General features: G+C 38.7%; 1 pseudogene; it reads left to right on the forward strand.

The window, feature by feature from the left end:
• LOC142489270 (uncharacterized) overlaps positions 1 to 14,737 on the forward strand; it is a 67,497-nt pseudogene that overhangs the window by 12,404 nt on the left and 40,356 nt on the right.

Genomic DNA, 14,737 nt, shown 5'->3' on the forward strand with positions numbered 1-14,737 from the left:
GAGAGATAGGTACCTGGGAAATATGCAAAGAAGGGATTTGAAAATTTTCTTTGACATTTTTTTTTTTTTTTTTTCTCTATATAGACAAATTTTTAAAAATATATACATTGGGACTTTGTAATTTTTATTAATAATGTATCAATTCATTTAAATGTTATGTTGTTTTATTTTTATGTAATTTTTCTTTATATATTTGGTTTTTCTGTGATATGAACCATTACATGGGGGTTGTGTTGGTGTGCACTGATGTACCCAGGGCGTGATATTGTCAATGGAAGCCAATTAGGCTAATTGATGACCCCTGTCCAGAGGGGTATTTATAGTCCACTCAAACACCCCCATGGTATCCCTGATGAAAGCACGTCACGTGCTGAAACGAGGAGGAGCTTTGAGGGGTTACAGCTCTTGTGCATCCCTGTCTCATTGCCACAGTCCTGGTGGTTTAACGTGGAGTCCCTTGGAGAGTATACTGCGGAGGCTGTGAAAATTCTGAAGCTGTGTGGGGTGTGTGAGATTTGATTCTCAGCCCCTGTGCGCTCCGGTAGTTCCAGGCAACGGCCGGGAAGGGTTGGTGCGTCACGTCCGGCCGTGACGTCATACCCGGAAACCCGGCGCCCTGTGAGCAGTTCCATCACTGGTGTGCGAGCTCAGGAGAGCTGTGGAGCGGTGTTTCTGCAACGAGTGCTGGGAAGGAGGAAAGAAAAGGAGCCACCAGCGCGAAGTGTATGAAGTCTGGGTGAGCGCTTTCCACATTTGTTGCCTACGGCACCTTCCCAGTTCTACACACTTCAATACCTGCACAGTTGGTAGCGCTTTCCATCCCAGCTACCATTCTGGATTTTCACCTCTCAAAGGCCACTCTTGCCCGAGTCTGTCCTATCAGACAGGGGCATTAACTTGTATCCACACCACCTGGACAATTTCTCTCTGGCAGAGACTTGTGCTATTTTATTTTATATATATTTTTGTGTATTTATTCATGCAATTTTATGCTCATTTCACATGTGATTTTCAACATAAAGTGGCTGCTGGGCCTGATCCTAACTCATATAGCGCTTCCCTGTTTGTTTGTTTATTGTCAGAGAGATAGGTACCTGGGAAATATGCAAAGAAGGGATTTGAACATTTTCTTTGACATTTTTTATTAGCCTTATTTTTAGTTTTCATATTTCCCAGGTGTCTCGCATGTGTCTAGGTATTGTTCATCTCCCCATGTGGAGTAGTGAGTAATGTCCTGGGAGGTATATGCGCCCTATACTATATGAGCCTCTCTCTTTATCTCACATTCACTAAACTCCATCCATTTAACGCTATGTTAACTTGATGGTAATGATAAAGATGTACTCACTAAAAAATGTAACATAGCGTTAACATATGTTTATGTCACATTAAAGGCATAACTATACAAACAAATAATGTATGCAGGTTGTATGCAAATGAGCCTCAAATATGTCGGTATCTCTCACTTTCCCTCCCTCTTTCTCTCCCTGAGGAAGAAGATATTTCTGGTTCGGACTTTCCAGATGGTATTGCAGTGAATCGGGTGAAAACGAGATGTATAACCATAGGATTTTTATGCATACTGTAGATAATTCTTAATGAAAAAGTAGTTTCGCATTGAGTCAAATAATGTGTCATTTCCGGGCAGTTTAACTATGTCTTCATTCTGCCAACATAACTTAAACCAATTAAAAAATAATAAGGGATAAGTTGATTACATACAGTTAGGTCCGGAAATAATTGGACACTGATACAAGTTTTGTTATTTCGGCTGTGTACCAAAATAAATTCAAGTTACAGTTAAATAGTGAATATGGGCTTAAAGTGCAGTCTATCAGCTTTAATTTGAGGGCATTCACATCCAAATTGGAGGATGAGTTTAGGAATTACATCTCTTTAATATGTAGCACCCTCTTTTTCAAGGGACCAAATGTAATTGGACAATTGACTCAAAAGCTGTTTCATGGACAGGTGTGGGCTATTCCTTCGTTATTTCATCATCAATTAAGCAGGTAAAAGGTCTGGAGTTGATTCCAGGTGTGGAATTCACATTTGGAAGCTGTTGTTGTGAACCCACAACATGCGGTCAAAGGAGCTCTCTATGCAAGTGAAACAGGGCACCCTTAGGCTGCAAAAAAAAAGAAAATCCATCAGAGAGATAGCAGGAACATTAGGAGTGTCCAAATCAACAGTTTGGTACATTCTGAGATAAAAAGAACGCACTGGTGAGCTCTGCAACACAAAAAGGCCTGTACGTCCACGGAAGACAACAGTGGTGGATGATCATAGGATCCTTTCCATGGTAAAGAAAAACCCCTTCACAACATCCAGCCAAGTGAAGAACACTCTCCAGGAGGTAAGCCTATCATTATCCAAGTCTACCATAAAGAGGAGACTTCACGAGAGCAAATACAGAGGGTTCACCACAAGATGCAAACCATTCATAAGCCTCAAGAATAGAAAGGCCAGATTAGACTTTGCCACACAATGTCTAAAAAAGCCAGCCCAGTTGTGGAACAGCATTCTTTGGACAGATGAAACTAAGATCAACCTGTACCAGAATGATGGGAAGAAAAAAGTATGGAGAAGGCTTGGAACGGCTCATGATCGGAAGCATACCACATCATCTGTAAAACATGGTGGAGGCAGTGTGATGGCATGGGCATGCATGGCTTCCAATGGCACTGGGTCACTAGTGTTTATTGATGATGTGACAGAAGACAGAAGCAGCCGGATGAATTCTGAAGTGTATAAGGATATATTGTTTGCTCTAATTCAGCCAAATTCAGCGAAGTTGATTGGACGGCGTTTCACTTTACAGATGGACAATGACCCAAAACATACTGTGAAAGCAACCCAGGAGTTTTTTAAGGCAAAGAAGTGGAATATTCTGCAATGGCCGAGTCAATCACCTGATCTCAACCCGATCGAGCATGCATTTCACTTGCTGAAGACAAAACTTAAGGCAGAAAGACCCATGAACAAACAACAATTGAAGACACCTGCAGTTAAGGCCTGGCAAAGCATCAGAAAGGAGGAAACCCAGCGTTTGCTGATGTCCATGCATTCCAGACTTCAAGCAGTCATTGCCTGCAAAGGATTCTCGACAAAGTATTAAAAATGAACATTTTATTTATGATTGTGTTAATTTGTCCAATTACACTTGAGCCCCTGAAATAAGGGGACTGTGTATGAAAATGGTTGCAATTCCTAAACGTTTCATACGATATTTTTGTTCAACCCCTTAAATTAAAGCTGAAAGTCTGCACTTCTATTGCATCTCAGTTGTTTCATTTCAAATCCATTGTGGTGGCGTACAGAGCCAAAATGATGAAAATTGTGTCAGATTCGGAAATAATTGGACACTAACTGTACAATGTTGGCCAAGAACAGTCACTCAGTATATGCTAGGCAACTTCATTCTCCACCTTCAAATCAAATCTGAAAACACAGCTTTTGTTCTAAGCATTTAATAGCCTCTATCCATGACCACTTCTCTGTACACCCGCAGGGGCACTACTAACCAACCATTGGGTTCAAGCACTCAAATCAGTTGTGCTTTCACCTTACCCTGCTGCCTCTGTAAGCTTCCAAAGTACCATATAGATTGTCAGCTCTCGAGACAGGTATTCCCTTAACTATTCGTTATTTTCATTTTTGTTGTAGTTATTTTATTACAATTACAGTCTCCTTTTGTTTATTTTATAAAGTGCTGCGTACATTGTTGGCACTGGTGATGGTTGAAACTGGTGATGGCAAGAGATGGGCAAAACTGTAAAAATATGTTTCCCAAGCTTTCCATTCAAAATCCGTTCTGTGGTGTAAAATCCATCGATGGATTGTTCCAGTTTGAATCCGTGCAATGTTTTTTTTATCACTCTCAATCCAATCTGTAGATCCCGCAATGAGTTGGAGGAGTTTAAGAATCCAATCCGTGGATTGCGCAAATCCGCCGATTGGATTCTTAAAATCCTCCAATTTATTGCGGGATCCACAGATTGGATTTACAGTGATGAAAAAAAGTCTGGAAAGAAAAGACTAATTACCCTTTTTGAGACTGATTCGTGGAAATCCACCAACCAAAGGAAATAGCCAATGGAGGTGGATCCAAATTCTCACCAAAAAAATCTCCCAATTCTCTAATGATGACCTCATCAAGTGCATAGTTACAAAATGGTGTTTAGTGAAGAAGATAAGCACGTTATAAAGTGCTTAAGACAAATCAAGAATTACGTCCCAAAACGCTTACATTAAATGTTTCCTGATAAAGGATGGTCACTAGAAGGACTGAAAAAAACAATTTGTATCATTCAGAAAGGGGAACTGGATCAACGGGTTGTCGATTATGCAATCAGACAGTGGCGTTTCCGCTTTTGGGTGTGCATTTCAGCAGGAGGAGGACATTTTGAACACATACTTTGAACTCAAACGTTATAGTAATCTTAGTTTTTCAGATTAAATTACAACAGTTGAACACATTTACAAGCTACGAAGGAAAAACTCCTATTTCTCGGTCAATGAACATGAACCCACCGCAGTGCATCTGGTACTTGTTAACTAAATTGATGTCACTGTATTGTCTACTTTGTACTTCTTTTATAGTGTTAATCTATATAACAGACCCACAATTGTGCACATTTTCATGGGGATTGAGCGAGAAATATATAGGCTATGATGAAAAATGAAAAAGTTCCCTTATTTCCTGAACACAGTGTACATACATATACAAAATGCAAAAGGTACAGTAAAAGGCAAGGCAGCATAACATTTCATCAACCCTTCCAAACAAACAATAAATCACAGTCATCTTTTACCTGGAGAATTGTCCCCATAGGAATAATGGTAAAATGAATTGTAATCCATTGCAGACCCTGAATTCAAATATCAGATTTCTGAATACATACAGTACTTACTCTGCCTAATAACAATCACTCATGTAATGCCAAGTCAGACTGGGTTTGAAATACTGAAAAATGTTTATGGACGTTTTAATACAGTATAAAAATGGTTCCAGTTTTGCTCTGATGTTTTGGACATTTCACGGATAGTTATTTAAAATATCTGATGGTCTTTGTATTCCAATACAAGTAAAAACCTTGCTCGTTGTTTTTCTAATGTCACTCATCCCCACAAGATAAAAATGTTAAGTGGCACCTTATCACTCATCCAGAATTGATTTCAAAGCTTTTATGCATTTTTTTAATACAGGGTGTCTGAAAGCTACTAAATATTAGCTCTGATACTCATCAGGCATAGATCATTACATTTCTGGTAAAATTCTGACAAATGAACTACATTCTGAAAGCTTTCTGGGTATATTCATAACAAAGTTGAATATGCATTAAGCTTTTAGTAGATTGTTTCCAGGCATGCACTTACTGTAGTTTATCGAAGGATCAAAGGCAGACATAGACAGGTTGAAACTTATCTCTGTGTCATTCCTAATGTAGAACGAAAGGTTAATTATATTGCAATCATTTATCTAACGTAGTCCGGTTGCAAATATGATCTATAGTCCTTTCAAGAAAAAATAAATTGGAATATTTAAGAGTGATAGCACCTACCCTCTTAAGTTGTATTCTGTTGCTTTCAGGTATCAACAAATTGATTAAGGGCAGTGATTTATTGGGTCTGTGAATAAGAGTAGAGTTGCAGCACCCGTTATTGCACTCGTTAATGCAATGCGAGGCTTTAATGCTACCACATTATTTATCACAATACATACCACAGCTCCATTGAAAACAATGCAGAAAATATCTACCATTTCCATTGAAATGATACCTACTCTACCTGTATGTATAGTATTACATACTGTACATAATGTATTTATTTTTTTAAATATTTTGAATAGGAACATTACATTATGCATCGTGTTTGCATGTTGGTATACGGAACCATAGGATAGAGAGGATACTGTGCAGATTTGTGTTACATTTTATATTAATTAAAGCAGCAATACTACATTCTCCCTTTTCCCCCCGTGTCTTATTTGAATATGTAAAGCATCCGACAATGTACAATTCTACATTCTTACCTAAGCTGGTAATCGTTTGGTGCTCCTGTTATATAAATCTCTAAAAATCCTGATTGTGTGACTAACATAATGGCCACCTTTCAGTTTCAATTAATCCTTCAGTCAGTGTAACTCAGCAGCTACAGTATTTACAGTTTGCAGTTCAAACTGCTGGGAACATTGTCAACAAATTATCACAAATAGGAAAGTTCTATGAAGATGTTGTACTGAAGGGGAGGTGGACTAAAACCTGCTATAGAAATCAAAGAATGCTCAATATATTAAAACTAATGAAAAATGGCATTAAGAATCGAATAAAAAAAAAACAGTCACTATTGTCTAATATGACGTAACTGATTTATTTAAAAAAAAAAAAAAACCCATAAGATATCACATGTTTTTCTGCTTTAAGCACATGATTATAGAAGTGAATGTACATTTAAAAAATAGATTTACTCTGAAACCAACTGGATTTACACAGGGAAAGTGATATTGACTATTTAACTTGTGGGATGATTTCAACTTTGGCCTACGACTGAAATACCTCATTATGTAATAATAACTGTTGAGTGCTAAGATTACTTGTGTGCTTCTCAACATGCCCTGAAGAAACTTGCCCACTGATAAAAGAAAGCGCATTAAGTGGTAAAAATAGCTATTGAGTTAAAAAGCCATTGGTGATGCCTATTATGTGAAATTGGCATCTGCGGAATAACCCAACGAAAATACCTTTGTATATTTGCTGAAATTCCCCTTTAAAATTGTAGACCTAATTTATTAGCAATGCCTTTGTCAGCTACAGTAAAGAATCAAGTGTCTTTTATGTGGTCATAATAGTAGTAGTGGGAATAAATTTTTTTCACATCTCTACTTTTGAAGCCCAATTTATTAATCTCTCCCTTTTCTAAGTTACATCCATCCTAATACTAATAACTGTGTACCTGAATTGTTAAGTGACAGCACAGATCTCATCAGTTTAATTACTGCCACTCAACATCCACATAGTGGGCTTTTATTTTATGTTGCAATATACATACTAGAGTCAAACTGTATCAAACATGTTTGTGATAGACACAAGGGAACCCTATAAGGGTATATCTTGTACAATCTATCATTTTATTTTATATACCACATCTGGTGAGCCAAATGACCCGTATCTGTTGTTAATATTTCTATGATGTGCAGGACTTTGAAAATACACCTTTGAGGTTTTTAATGTGTACCACAATAGTCAAATAGACCAGTGAGATTTTGAAAGGTCTGCGCTAAATTTTCTTTATGTATTAAATCTCTACAATAAATGTTCTTAATTTTGTACAGGCATACCCCGGTTTAAGGACACTCACTTTAAGTACACTCGCGAGTAAGTACATCTCGTTTAATAGGCAAACAGCAGCTCACGCATGTGCCTGTCAGCACGTCCTGAACAGCAATACCGGCTCCCTACCTGTACCGAAGCTGTGCGCAAGCGGGGAAACTATAGAGCCTGTTACACATGTGTTATTTACATCAGTTATGCACGTATATGACGATTGCAGTACAGTACATGCATCGATAAGTGGGGAAAAGGTAGTGCTTCACTTTAAGTACATTTTCACTTTACATACATGCTCCGGTCCCATTGCATACGTTAATGCGCGGTATGCCTGTATTACTAATTACCAGAACCTAAAACAAATCTACACTTCTTCAGTGCAAATATCGCTAACAGAACTTTGCACTCTAAGTATTTGGTACTGTACACCCAAAGATAATGCTTTAGTTTATGTAACTGCTTTATAAAAGAAGGATATGTGGTATCTTACAAGTGGAAGAAGAGTGATGGCAATAGGTAGAAGGAATTTAATTGCAATTGGAGGCTGAAGGTGAAGAAAAAAAAGAAGTTAACTGAAAGAGCACTATGAACAATTTTTTTTAAAATATTATGTTTGGTAGGATTGCAACTTAAATTTTATTTTTATTTTTTATTAACTCATTAACCTTTCAAGTATATGTGAAACTTTTCCACCTTAGTTGTAGCAGATGTCATCACAATTTATCTTAATGGCAAATGGCAGAGGTCCTTTTTACGTATTATGTATCTGTGTATGCATGTCCGAATGTGTATATATCACTGATCATCTTCACTTTACAGACGTAATTCAGGAATATAGAACCCAAATAGTGAAACTGCATTTAAAAAAATAAATAATGAATAACGATGTAAGGAACAGAGATGAGGAAAAGAAGAGAAAATGGAGTCGAATAAACATACTGCAAGGGGTGAACGCAGAGCTGATAGAGCAGGCTTTATCAGAAGTTGAAAAATATATATAATAAATAAATAAAAACTAGAAAAAAGAGACAAAGACGTACATTCAAGTGACAGGCCTATGGGATGATATGAATATAAAAAGGGGGGATGGGGGAGCACAATAGTTGGAAACAGGCAACGGTATGGATCTAATAAATGCTATTTAAGGTGAAGCAGTAGTTACCATGAGCAAATTAGGTAGCTCAGGTGGCTAATGTCTAATTGGAAGGGAAAACACACATAGGTTTGTATGTATTAATGAGTTGGTGAGATAAAAGTATATATAACTTACACGGCCTTGTGTAAGCTCAGTCACATCAAGGTTTCTTTGGGAATCCCGTGTTCTGCCGTTGATGCTTTTCTCCTTGCGGTGTAGGTACTTCTTCTTGTTGTCTATGTCGCTATCTTCATTAGTTCAGGGTGCCGCTCCAGGGGGATTTCCTCTCGTGTAAATAGAGAAGGGGGATAGGATTAAAACATATGCATATATACGTCAATGGGGGGGGGGAGGGTAACGTGGCTATAAACCACTGGACAATGTGATAATCTAGCACTCACACGGGCTAATGTGAGTTTGTTCTTATCTTGGTATCTTGCTCATGTAAGGGTATTACCCGATCAGAGGCAAGTGATGAAAGGATGGGGTACAAGGGTATAAATAGTGAAAATATAACTCAATACTCACACGGGCCAGTGTGAGTACACACTCCTAGCGGTATCTTTCTTCTTCTGTTCCTGATACAGCTAGTAGTGAAGATGGAATTAACATACAAAGGACACTAGGGTCTTCAGGGTAAAACTAATTTTAATGAAAATAAAACAACACAGAAAGATAAAAAACAGAAACCAAGCGTTTCTGTGGGACAATAAAAGCAAGGGGGGGGGAGGGACGATGATATATTACTAAATAACGAGCACCAAACCAAGAGAATATAACAGAAAAAGTTGTGATCGTTCCCCCTACCCTTTCACGCACATGTATGTTGATGAACGGAAACTGTAAACTTAAATATAATTTGTATAACCAAATATGTATTATTATTTTTTAAACACCAAGGCAAATGTATACAAGATGCATGTGACTCAAATAAAAGTATTTGTGGAAAAAAAACATAAAACACTGGGAGAATGGAGCCCTACTTCAATTTTTTTTGAAGTGGTATGTAAATAGACTTAAAGTGACTGTGGAAGTAGGAGTAAATGAATGAATTCATAGAGCACATCATAGATGGAAGACAAAATATCTGGTATGTGTATCTCATAAAAATTCTTAATTCTCCCCTTAATTGTTTTCAAATCTTAAGGATTGAGGAGCTTAACAAGCAGTGTGTGACAGAGCTTAGAACCAAGTGAAATATGCCAATGCATGTGTGTCAGGAACGCCATGCCTGTGTGCACGTGTCTGTGTATATTGTGACATAGTCCAAAGATGTTAGGCAGCTTTCTGCCCCATTTTAGAGCAGAAAGTGCAGGAATAGTTACAAATGATCCGTTCCACAGCTTCCCATTACCTTAGGCAGCTGGATGGAAAATCCAGACCACAGATTACAATGGCTCTAGTTCTCCCTCACCTGCTCTTCTAATCACATGCACAGGTATTTAGAGCAGAGAGGTTTTGCATTTCACTCTCTCTCCTTGGAGCCTGGGGGCTGGGGGTGTCGCTACTCTCCTGCATCCAGTATAGAGGTTGACGGCCTCTCCACGTATGACAGTACCAGAGGATTTGCCTGGACACCACGAACAGATAAGACAAAACAAATGATTACTGCTGTTGCTAAAAGACTGTTCTGTATCTTGTGTCCCTAAATGAGAGAGCATTGTTTTAAGCTGGGGAACCAGTTTAGTTGGCCAGCAGCTGTTAGAGAGACTGATTCTGATGTGTAGTTAGATCCCTGAAAGGGATAGGATTTGCTTATATGATTTTGGTTTTATTTCTTGAAATAACAGTGTGGGAAATATTGTAACACTGAAATGTGTGAACTGCTGAATGAAAGTATCTGAGTACCTCTAACCTACACATGTTAAAGCTGCAGTACCTTACTTGGATGAAAATAAAGCAGGCAGAAGCCTGAGTTAAGCAGCATAATACTTTGCATGATCCTGTTTGTTGTATAATTAACCCTAGAAGACTGTGTCGGGAAGAACCCAGACAGACGTCAGCACTACAAAAGAGGGGCGTTTGTCACAATATCAAAGAGGTTAAAACAACCAGTAATCCAACAGACTCACTCACCTCCTGAGGGTTATCTCCCCAAAATCCGTCACACTACACCTCAATATGCTACCACCATGGATAATTTACCGTCCTCAGGAGTTCTTGGTCCCGTTTACTGGAAAAATATGTAATTAACACAAAAACCCAATTTAGTTAAATGTGTTAAAAAATGCAGTTAATCTCTTCAAAAAGTTATTAGGTTCTATTAGAGCACAAAGACGTCCTTATCCAATTTTAGCGTTAATATACGAAAACTGAACAGTGCTTGTTTACTGAGGAACAGGTAAATAAACATCACAAGGAGGTGACACCCGGAATTGAACTAGGTTTCCCTGATTCAAAGTCAGTGTTATTGTTTACAGTCAGTGTCTTCACTTGCTAAACAGCTCCTTCAGACACCATGACCAGGAGACAGAGAATAATTTTTATTAAAATGAAAGTTAACCCCTTGGTTGCTGTATTTGTTGACATACCTTAACATATTTGTCAATAGGGTGACAATACAGTATGCCTGTTCCAATTTTGTTGAAATGGTGGGTTTTTATAACTAAATCTATGTGGGCTATAGTATTGGACAGCTTTCACTGTTATGTTGATCTTTATGAATTTCTATATTCTGGTACATTCTACTGTACCTGATTAATACTTAAGCTGACTCCAATTTAGACAAGCCAGGATATGTAGATACTATTCTCGTAGCTGATAGGTCACCATTTATAGTTGATTTATATTTAGTATAAGGAGTGGTTCAGTGAGTAAAGACACTGAGTTTGCAGCTGGGGAACATGGTTCTTGTGACCTTGGGCAAGTCACTTTATCACCCTGTGCCTCAGGCACCAAAAATAGATTGTAAGCTCCATGGGGCAGGGACTTGTGCCTGTAAAATGTCTCTGTAAAGTGCTACGTAAAACTAGCAGCACTATACAAGAACATATTATTATTATTAGTATCAATAATTGCCACAGCCATTTCTCTCCCAGTATCCTAATTCCTAAGTTTATTGCCTCTCCTTTCCAAGTGAGGACAGTGTCATCATCAGACTAGAATTTCAGTTTATTTCATTCTATTCTGCTACGTTCCACTATCCTATTTCCTCTTCCTGAAGGTAAAAAAACCAATAATTATTATGCAGTTGTTTCTTAAAGGGGATAGCACCTTTATGGTTATCCTTTCCAATGTGTCATAGCAAAAATTCCAAAGCTGTGACATTGTGTAGCAATACATGTTCATTGTGTAAATGTAATATTCATTGATTTATTGATGTTTAGAAAATGTAAAAAAATTATGCTAAATGGCCAAATACTAAAAAGTATACTTCAATACAGTTGCAGGAAAAAACATATAGGCCAGGATTCACCAGCATTAACGGTCATTGAAGTCAATGGCAGTTAATGCCAGAGTGGTGTGCAGTTTCCAACATTGGAGCTTGAAGAATCGGCCCCATAGTTCAATAATTCTACTTACAGTAATACTAGAATTATGTGATCAATCTACGAATAACTAAATCAAAGTTGCAAAATCTCTCTTAAAAAAAGAGGGAAATTCCAAAAATGGCTATTACGGTATGCATTTAGGTAATGGCTAAAATATATGTTTTTTGTAATAATAGGAATTGGTGCACCGGTACTAAAAACTGTAAGCATCGGAGGGAAGGGGGTGGGGGGAAGGGTACGAGTCAGTCAGTTGCTGCAGAGGGTACATCACTTCATAGAGTCCTGTCATCAATTTAGGGAATAGTTTACGAAGAGAAGTTCAGCATGCAAGCAGTGTCTGATCTAATTAAGTATTGTGCTAAGTTGGAAGACAAGATTGGATTTCCCAGCCTTGCAATGGACTTTACCAGTATACTGTTTCCATGATGCACTGGGGTTCTGAATAAAGTGATTTGCCTGTGGTATTGGGTTAAGCTGGTGAAGCAGTTCTGCAAGCTGTTTAGAAATAAAAGTGGCTATTGTTTTTATAATGCAATCCTTGTAGGAAGCAGTGTGTGTGGAGGAGGGGATTGGCAGCATTGAAATCCATGGTGCCTTGCTCAGCTTGCTGTGTATTACTACTACTTGAGGTGCAGCAAAATCAATCTAAAATCTTCCCTAGAGTATTTATTCTAAGTGCCAATGTCTGGTATCATATTCTGATCCGATCTTAACTGCTATGGAAGTCAATGGCAGTTAATGTGGAATCGAGGTGTGTTACTGACATTGGGTCTTTGAATACCGCCATTTAAAACTTATATAGTGCTGCTATTTTATCTAATGAGTAATTTCTATCATTCCATTAGGGAACCATCTGAATAGTGAATAACAAAAAAGCACATTTATTAAATAAAAAACCTATAATAGGCAATGTATGTGTACATAGATTTTTTAAGGCATTTTAAACCGTTTTGGTTTCCATAAGTATCTGGTACTTTTCTACAGTAGATCCCTATTCAAGAGGCATTTTCCATGCTAGAGATAATTTGCTAAATTCCTCTAGCACAGAAAAATACAGATCTTTCTGTGATGTCTATTAAAATAACGTCAAATCATCTTCATAATGTAATTTTCCAGAACCACGTGAGCACAATTGTGGAAAGTTATTTGTTAAAAGCACTTTTGCATTAACCAAAGAAACATATTGTACTTAGATTGCCAAGTATACTCTTCAAATGTAACTCATTCTAATCAACTTTTTCTGTTGTCCAATGAGGAAAATGCTTCTAGGATTATGTTATGTTTAACCCTTTATTAAGCATATATTTATTATGTTTAACATTATTCAACTCTACGTAACCCTACCGTTCCCTTTGTAATATACATATGTTGTGATTATAATAATAGCTAGAAATATTCTAACACTGGAAACTAAAAACGTTCTCTGTATTAATACTGAAACAGGCTATATATAGCACGGTGTATACTATAAGCACTAAATAAAAAGTAATATCACTATTATTTTCAAGCCAATTTGCCTATAATTTCTGTAATTTTATGTTATAAAGATAAGCTGGCTACCTTCGCTGCTTTTATTTATCATAAACTCCTATAACTCTTTAAAACATATTTGCTTAGGATTCAGGAACTCGTGCAAAAGCATTACACACAAAAATGTTTTATATAAATGTAGCGGTCATGTAAAATGCCTACAGTCATCTCTCCTGCTGGCAGCAAGGCCTGGTAAGTGTGGGCATGCCAGCAGTGATCATGGAGGTTTTCCCTCACACCCTGGTGGGGTGCCCTGTGTATGGATGGGACTGGTCACATGCTCTGACTCCATGGTTAGTAATGTCAGAGGTGTGTCAGCCTCAGAAGTTACATAAGGCACAGCACGGTGACTAACAGTTAGTTGAGGAAGGAGTTCAAGTTCGTGCAAGGTGTTTGCAGAGTTCAGAGACTAGTTGACAATTATGTTATAGTAGCTGATTTAGGAGTCTGTGTCCAGGGACCTGGCACAGAGCAGTGAATCCCTAATCTAGGAGACATACCTACCAAAGGGAAGCGGCTGGAAAATGATTGGCTAAGTACACCCCATTGTGGAGGGCAGCTATGCCCACCTGTACAATAAAGATGGAGCTGATCAGAAAGACCCGTGTGTGAGAGTATGATTACACAGGAGGTTGCACCACGGAGGAGTTCCTCAACAGGATCATCCCCTTGCGGACGCAGGGACCCTGATGAGGTGGAGGCGCTGCACTGGAACTAGGTGAGACTCAGCACACTACCTCAGCTGCCTGTCTGGACGGGTCCTCCCCACACACCATCATGCGGGAGACTCAGGAGTCCTGTTGCCAACAGGTGCACCACCCGACACTACCACACTGTAATGGGGACCGGTTAGACCACAGGGGCCAATGTGAGATTGGGTAGGTCAGGCCGGGCCAGAAATACCGTTACATTTGGAGGCTAGCTGCTGAGATCAGATCTGTCATCAGGACAGGCTCTAGCTGGGCACACTGGGAAACAGGGATAGAGTCTGCTGCCACTCTGTGCTGCGTAGGGACGGACCTAGGGGTGGTCAGGGGCTGACGGGATATTGTCAGTTCGCAGGGACAACCTAGGGGCCTGAAAGGAGTGAGGGGTTTGGAGCCGGGCTATAGCTGACCGAGTCACCTTGAGGCAGTGCTAGTTGGTAGGATGCCAGAAGGGATAGCCTGTTAACTTGGTCAGGAATCCTGGAGAGGGTCTGCGCTAGGCTGACCAAGAGAGGTAGACACCCCAAGTACTGCATGGCAGAGCCA

The sequence above is a fragment of the Ascaphus truei genome, chromosome 3, assembly GCF_040206685.1.
Source record: "Ascaphus truei isolate aAscTru1 chromosome 3, aAscTru1.hap1, whole genome shotgun sequence".
Taxonomy (NCBI): Eukaryota; Metazoa; Chordata; class Amphibia; order Anura; family Ascaphidae; genus Ascaphus; species Ascaphus truei.